Source organism: Lemur catta, chromosome 5, assembly GCF_020740605.2.
Source record: "Lemur catta isolate mLemCat1 chromosome 5, mLemCat1.pri, whole genome shotgun sequence".
In the NCBI taxonomy this organism is placed as follows: Eukaryota; Metazoa; Chordata; class Mammalia; order Primates; family Lemuridae; genus Lemur; species Lemur catta.
In genome coordinates this window covers 79,376,051-79,382,706 of record NC_059132.1, presented here as the reverse complement: position 1 = coordinate 79,382,706, position 6,656 = coordinate 79,376,051, and positions in this window count along the sequence as shown.

Here is a 6,656-nt window from a genome sequence, read left to right as displayed (position 1 = left end):
CAATGGCAGTAGAGCATCTTATTTAAACTTTTGGGATAACAAAACAATACTTATTTTTTCTTGTTTTGGTAACAAGATCTTTAATACTCTATATTTTTGGCATACTATAATATTCAAAGAGTAAAATAAGCAAGAGAACACCACAATACACTTGAAGTAAGACTGTGTTATAACTTTCACAGGCAGTTTCAAGCAGGACTAGAACAACCCTCATTGTTCATTAGGACAACTTCATATAAATCAGTTTAGAAATAAGCTGCACTTTACAAACGGCTCTTACCTTCCTTACAACAAACATTTTATTCTTTCAATAGTCATGTGAATACTATAAAATACCAATTATTCATCCCTACTGAATGAAATTTCTTGGCCTCCTTCATGATTTCTTCAATCTTTTTTTTTTTAAGTGGACAAACGACATTCTAAAAAGTCTGAACCTTCAAGAACAGCTAATCTGGTAAAAATTAGAGTGCCCCTTCAGTTAATAATGTGATCGGAAGTCATCCTTCTCTCTCTCTAAATGTATTAATAAGATCCAAAAAAATATGTGTAAGTCAGAGAGCAGGGCAAAGTTTTCGTATTTCATGGAACTTTAAATAAGTTTATGTCACAGAATGGTGGGGGTGCCAGCCAAATATCTCCACATCGCACACCATCAATTGGCTTCATGGAGAGAGGACCACTGGCAGCCCCCCACCCGGGCCATGTTCGGGGTGCATGCAGGCAGGCGGGGCTTGCTCATGCAGCCTGTGCAAAAGTCCTTCTGGTAGAAGCGGCCTCCGGGCCATGAACTTGAGGCAGGGACTCTTGAAGCGCAGAGCCTGGAGGGCCGTGTGCAGCTGGGGTGGGCGCCCAGCACGGGAAGTAACAGAGCTGATGCTCCAGGCTCGGGATCTGGCTGCCATAGTAGCAGCACCTGATGTTCCCACGAAAAGTGTTGCTTTGTTTACCAGTTATAAAGCATGTCAGTGAATCACCTTGATCCAGTGAAGACTTAGTTTTAAACTTTGTTATGCCTGACCTATTTCAATTTTGTTACTTGTAGGATGTAATCATTAATCTTAGGGAGTTCCTTTTCCCAAATCCTGGGCCTGGGTTTAGCAAGTCCCCTCTACCTTGAATTCTCATAACTCCCTAGTGCCATTCAGCTGCTGAAATCTCTGCTCAGCATTTGAGCTGTTTGCTGTTTTCTGCAACATTTCCTGAAGGCTCACCTTGTACATGTGTAACAGAGATAAAGGTCTGAAAAGGGGAAAAATGTATTACAAATTATCTCTTTAAAATCCCTTACTCTTTTTGGGAATTGAAACTTACATTCCTACCCCAGGCCGGTAATCAAAGGGGCAGAAAAATGTTCTTTGTTTTCTAGTATCTTAAACCACAGGAGATGGCTCAACAATTATCCGGACAAAGGTCACGAACATCTTCTCTGGACATAAGGTCCTCCAAAACCACCGACTAAAGTTAAACAATAGCCTGAAGCCACGCCCAACTGCCAAAAACCCCCTTTAAAAGCCCTGGACTTCTGCTTAAAGGTGGGATCATGGTTCTTTAAGACAAGAGTCTGTCATCCTCATTTGCCAGCAAATTAATAAACTTCTCTTTGTTTTTTCTCAAACCACTTGTCCTTGTTCTTCCTTGTCACTGATTTAGCCTCAGGGACAAGTGTGAACTTGTGGTAGCACATGGATAGCTCAGAAGGTAACCAACAGTTTGAGGGAAATATGGATGCAGATTTTTGGGTACTCTCTCAGGTTCCTTTCTCTTTAATGGTTTGCTCTTCAAATCCCAGCTCCTTTGGCATCTCTAAACTCCGTCTTTGTCCCCTAGGACCTATGAGGCTCCCGATTTCTTTCTGGGCTCTTTCACCTTACCACAATTTGGAAATTGCTCTCAAAATTCTGAGGTTAATGTGAAATATATATTTTGTGCTTCCCTTTCTCAAGGATTTCAGCTGCTCAGTGTTACTTGTGAAGGCTCTCCAGTGCCTTCAGAGGATTATTTATATGTCCTTGTCCCAACTTTTAAAGTTATTTTTGGTAGAAGATTTAGTTCAATATAATGTTGTTGAATCTAGGACCTAACATTTTATCCACTGAATTTTAATTTGAACATTTTTATCATTTCTAAATGTTATTTTTCATTTCTTTTTAATATGTACCCAATCATTTTTAATCCCTTCTTTTTGCATGTTCACTTTGTCTTCCTTTAAACAGTTGTATATACACGTATTTATTTTGGATTCTGATAATTCTAAAGGTTATTGTCCTCTCTCTCTGTTTTTTTTTTCTTTATATGCTTTTGATTTCTTATATTCACCTCATATAACCTGATTTCAATTTGTGGAATTTTTAAATTTGGGAATTTTCATTTTTAGGAAACTTGTAAACAATGGATTATGTAAATTTTTCCTTGTTTATTCTGGGTCTAGGTTCAAAGTAAGAGAGTCTTTAAGAGTTTCTATCCTGACGTACTGCTTGAAGCAGAAAGTTATATATTTTAATTTTGAATTGTGTTCTCTGGAAAACTTCAAAAGTAATAAAAATGTTTAGTGATGAACTTAGATTCATTCACCAAGCTGCTCAGACACCAGTTTTAGCTGCAGAAATTCCAAGCTTATCTTATTAAACTTTTTTTTTATTTATTTAAAAAATTATATTTTAGAGGGAAAGTTATCCACCTGTTCGCTGAAATTCAATTAATTGTAAAGGATCTTTGTTTTTTCGTACTTAAGGAGAAGAATGTCTTTTTCTTCAGGATTCAATAAATGAATAAGTAAAAATAAGCTTTTGGTTCAGTTTGAAACTTGTGACAGATTGGCAGCTAAATTATTTATAAATTACAATGAATTATCTATAAAACTACCCACATCAATCCAGTTCTATTACTTGGCAGATGACAAATTTCGCATAATTAGAATTGACATATTTGAGATTGTATATAGGCATGATATACTTAATTATATTGAGACAAGATAGAACGGGAAGACTTGAGATCTGAAACTAGACATTTCTGTTAGGTGTCAGCAGGTTCTAACGATGGTCAATGGGGACAAATGTGGTTAACAGGATAGAGTATGTTTTATTTAAAAGGGAGACCAGTCTAGAAGGTGGGATCCTATAAGTCCCTTGATTACTAGGCCACTGTATATCATTTCCACTGCTAACTCCAAAGTGACCTGACGGTGCCAATCACATAGTAGTTGCTCCAAAAATATTTTAAACAAAAGAAATAAAAGAATAATAGTGGAGTCTAAAGATACTGCAACAAATACCTTAGTCTCTGATAAGCCATTACAAGTTTCTGCGTAATAAGGAGATACTCCCAGGAGAAATGCCTATTTAAATGGATCCAATAATTGGGTGACCGCCTGTCTCTTGATCAATATATATATAAATGGGCATGACCAACTCTGAATCTCTTTTTGGCCATAATAAATGAACATTTCTAAGGTCTATTTTTCACTATCATAGTGCCCTAATAGTGACAAAGCTAACATTCTCTTTTGTTGTTGTTATGGTAAGGGCTTTCATGTATTAAGTCATGTAATCTTCATGCCAACCCTTGGAGATAGGTACTATTATAAAGAATACTATTCAACTATTGTACTACTATTGTCACCAATCATTATTGTTCTGGTAATATTGCCAGAGGCCTAAAGGAAGTGTGCCTAACCAACCTGGAGGTATCAAATTACCCGAAACGAAATTCTTAAAGTGTGATTCACATTTTATACCTTTTATGACAAATGCCCCTAATTTCAATTACATTGCCAAGGACCCACTTTATTATTAATGTATAGCCTTGTATAGGTTACCATAGACTAGTTCTCAATTTCAAAGGCAAAAATGACCAAAGATTTGAATACAAAGTAGGACGTGGAATATATTCCTGATTATCTTTTAAATCCCTTCTTAAGTATAGAAGGAGATAATGAAGCAAATTCTGGATAATTTGCTGCATTAGTAACTTGGTAAGACTGACAGCTATTTCTTGAACCTGAAATCTTATGTTGATCAGTGAGTTTTATCATCAGCATCTTCTTATGGTCTCTTTATAGAATGATTAGCCATTAGTACCATCCTTGTAAGAAAAGCAGAACAAGTGAAAGAGCAATTACTCCTCATAGTATGTCAAGCACTGTGTTAAATGCTTCATATATAATGTGTAATTTAATTATTAGAACCACCCTGTGAACTAGATATAATGATCTCAGTTTTACAGATGGGGAAACTGAGCAAAATTAAATATCTTGCCAAAACATCTAGCTAAGAATTCTTTGTTTAGAAATTTCTGAACTCAATTAAATGCAGATTTGTTGTCATAAATTAAAGTGTTTGGCTGTTTCTATATTGTAAGCAATTGGTGCAAAGATAAAACAAGGAGTTGCCTCTGAGCTGCTGATTATGTCAGTCAAGGATGGCTTCATTCCCCAAAGAACTGCAGTATAATATGTATTCTTAACAAAAACATTGGTCAGTTCCTGTTTAAAATAATTGGAGTGTGTTTTGTTTAGAGAAATGACATGTTCATGCTTATAAAAATATTTAATTTTCTTCTCTGTGTTATATTCCTTTGTATCTTTTCATCTTTTTTATTTTAAAACCCATTCCAGGCTTCTAACCAAAAGCTTTTAGGCTTATAATTTTTGGCTATGCTACACATTACATGAGCATGGGAACCTGATGACTGCCTTTAGGAAAACAGTGTGATTTTACTATAAAAGGCGTCTTTATGGATGCGTGACTGGTCATGGCCTGTAGGGGACTGATTTCTTCTGGCAATTTTCCGTAGACAGTCCTTCCACACCCAGCCATGAGTGCGCTTGGTTTTCATTCCATGGGCTGTGAATTATAGCCTCTCTCAAATTCCTTCTTTTCCCAGTATCTACATGCTGTGAACTGGCTTTGAGAAAAGGGGACTCGCCTTTCTCTGGGGTGCTGAGTAGGTGAGGGTGGGTGGCTGGCAGGGTATGTGATATGAGCACATTCTGTCTTTTCCAATCCAATGGATACAATGTCAGGAAAGAAATGAAACTCTCGTAAAGCGGGAAAGGTAGGGAACAACCTTAGATAAATTGCAAATGTTGCTTCTAGTCTTTTCACAACCTTTTACTTTCCCATCCTTCCTCATTTGGCATCTTCCTGTCTTTCTCCTGACTTGCCCTATTCTTCTGGGGGTTTCTCATCTAGGGCAATGGTTCTCAAACTTTTGGTTGCCCAGAGGGCTTGTCACAATACAGGCTGCAGAGCTTTTCCTCCGGAGTTTCTAATTCGGCAGGTCTGGGATGGGTTTCAAGGATTTCCATTTCTAACAGGTTCCCCGGTGAAGCTGATGCTGCTGATCCAGGGCCACCCTTTGAGAACCACCGGTTTAGGGAGTGAGCTTTATAATCTTAATATTTTCATTCATGCATTCATTCATTCAGTCAATCAGTATTTATTGAGACATTCTGAGCCAGGCAGTGCCTTACACAATGCATACTCCCCAAAGAACCCAGCTTTAGTGACTGGCACTTAGTAGGTCTTTAATAAATTTTAAACTGCTGTGCAACTTACATTTCCCCAAGTCTCACCAGCCCATGGGTACTAAGCATTGTTTGGTGGGAGTGACTCAAACTGCACTGACTTTTTCCCTCTCCCGCATAAATCAAGACCTCCAGAGCCTTTCCAAAAAGCACTCAGTTGTGTCTTAGGGATGCCTGGGCTAGTCATTCATATGCTTATAGTCCAGTCAATTCTAGTTACCACATGCAAGCCTCTCTCAGGGATGTTTTCTCTCTGAGCAGCTACTTAAGGGCAATTCACTGCTGCATCTGCTGCTGTTGTTGCCTCCTAGGGGAACTATGAGGTCCACACCCGAGGAGATGCCCACCAGTGCTCCAGAGGTTGCCAATACCTGAGGGGTGGTGGAGAGAACGAGATGCTTCCTGACCTTGCATCACGTTTCCTCGCCTGGCAAGCGAAAGGCTGCTGATACCTTAGTAAATTCATAGAATAATATATGAAAATACCTGATTCAGTGTCTTCCTGTAGTTCTTCCTTCCTGGTGCCTGAATCCATAGGGCTGGAGAGATGGGTGTGGGTGGATGGACAGGGTATGTGATATTAACACATCCTGTTTTTCCAATCCAGTTTCTCTATCAATTCATAAAATACATGTGTGTAGTCACACACCCCAACAACTTATCAGATATGCCACACACGTCTGAATCACAGTGGGTGACACAACTCAGTCTCAAAACTTTCAGCTGTAAATGAATAAAGGATTCCAAATTTCTCTCTACCCTCTTCTCCTGCACTTTTAAAAGTGTTTATTTGTAATCCCAATGCATTTCTAACGTTCTAACTTTAATCTAGTGCAGCCAGGGGCCTACCTTCCTTTAAATGTACTCTGCAGCTTATTGTCTTTCACATAAACTATACCTTAGGTGAGGAGAGAAGAGATCATTTGTAGCTCTACACTAGTTTCCTGCAAGGACCCCAAGGGCTGAGGTAGCTTTATCCAATATTTGCTCCTCTATAAAGGCAGAAAACTACTGCTTGTTCTACCTAAGCTAAGAATGACCTAGGGCCAGCATGTCTGCACCGGTTTCTCCTCTATGTGTGTGGCCTGGGGGGAGGGGCGGGGGACAGTATTGAGGCCTTCAGTGCCCA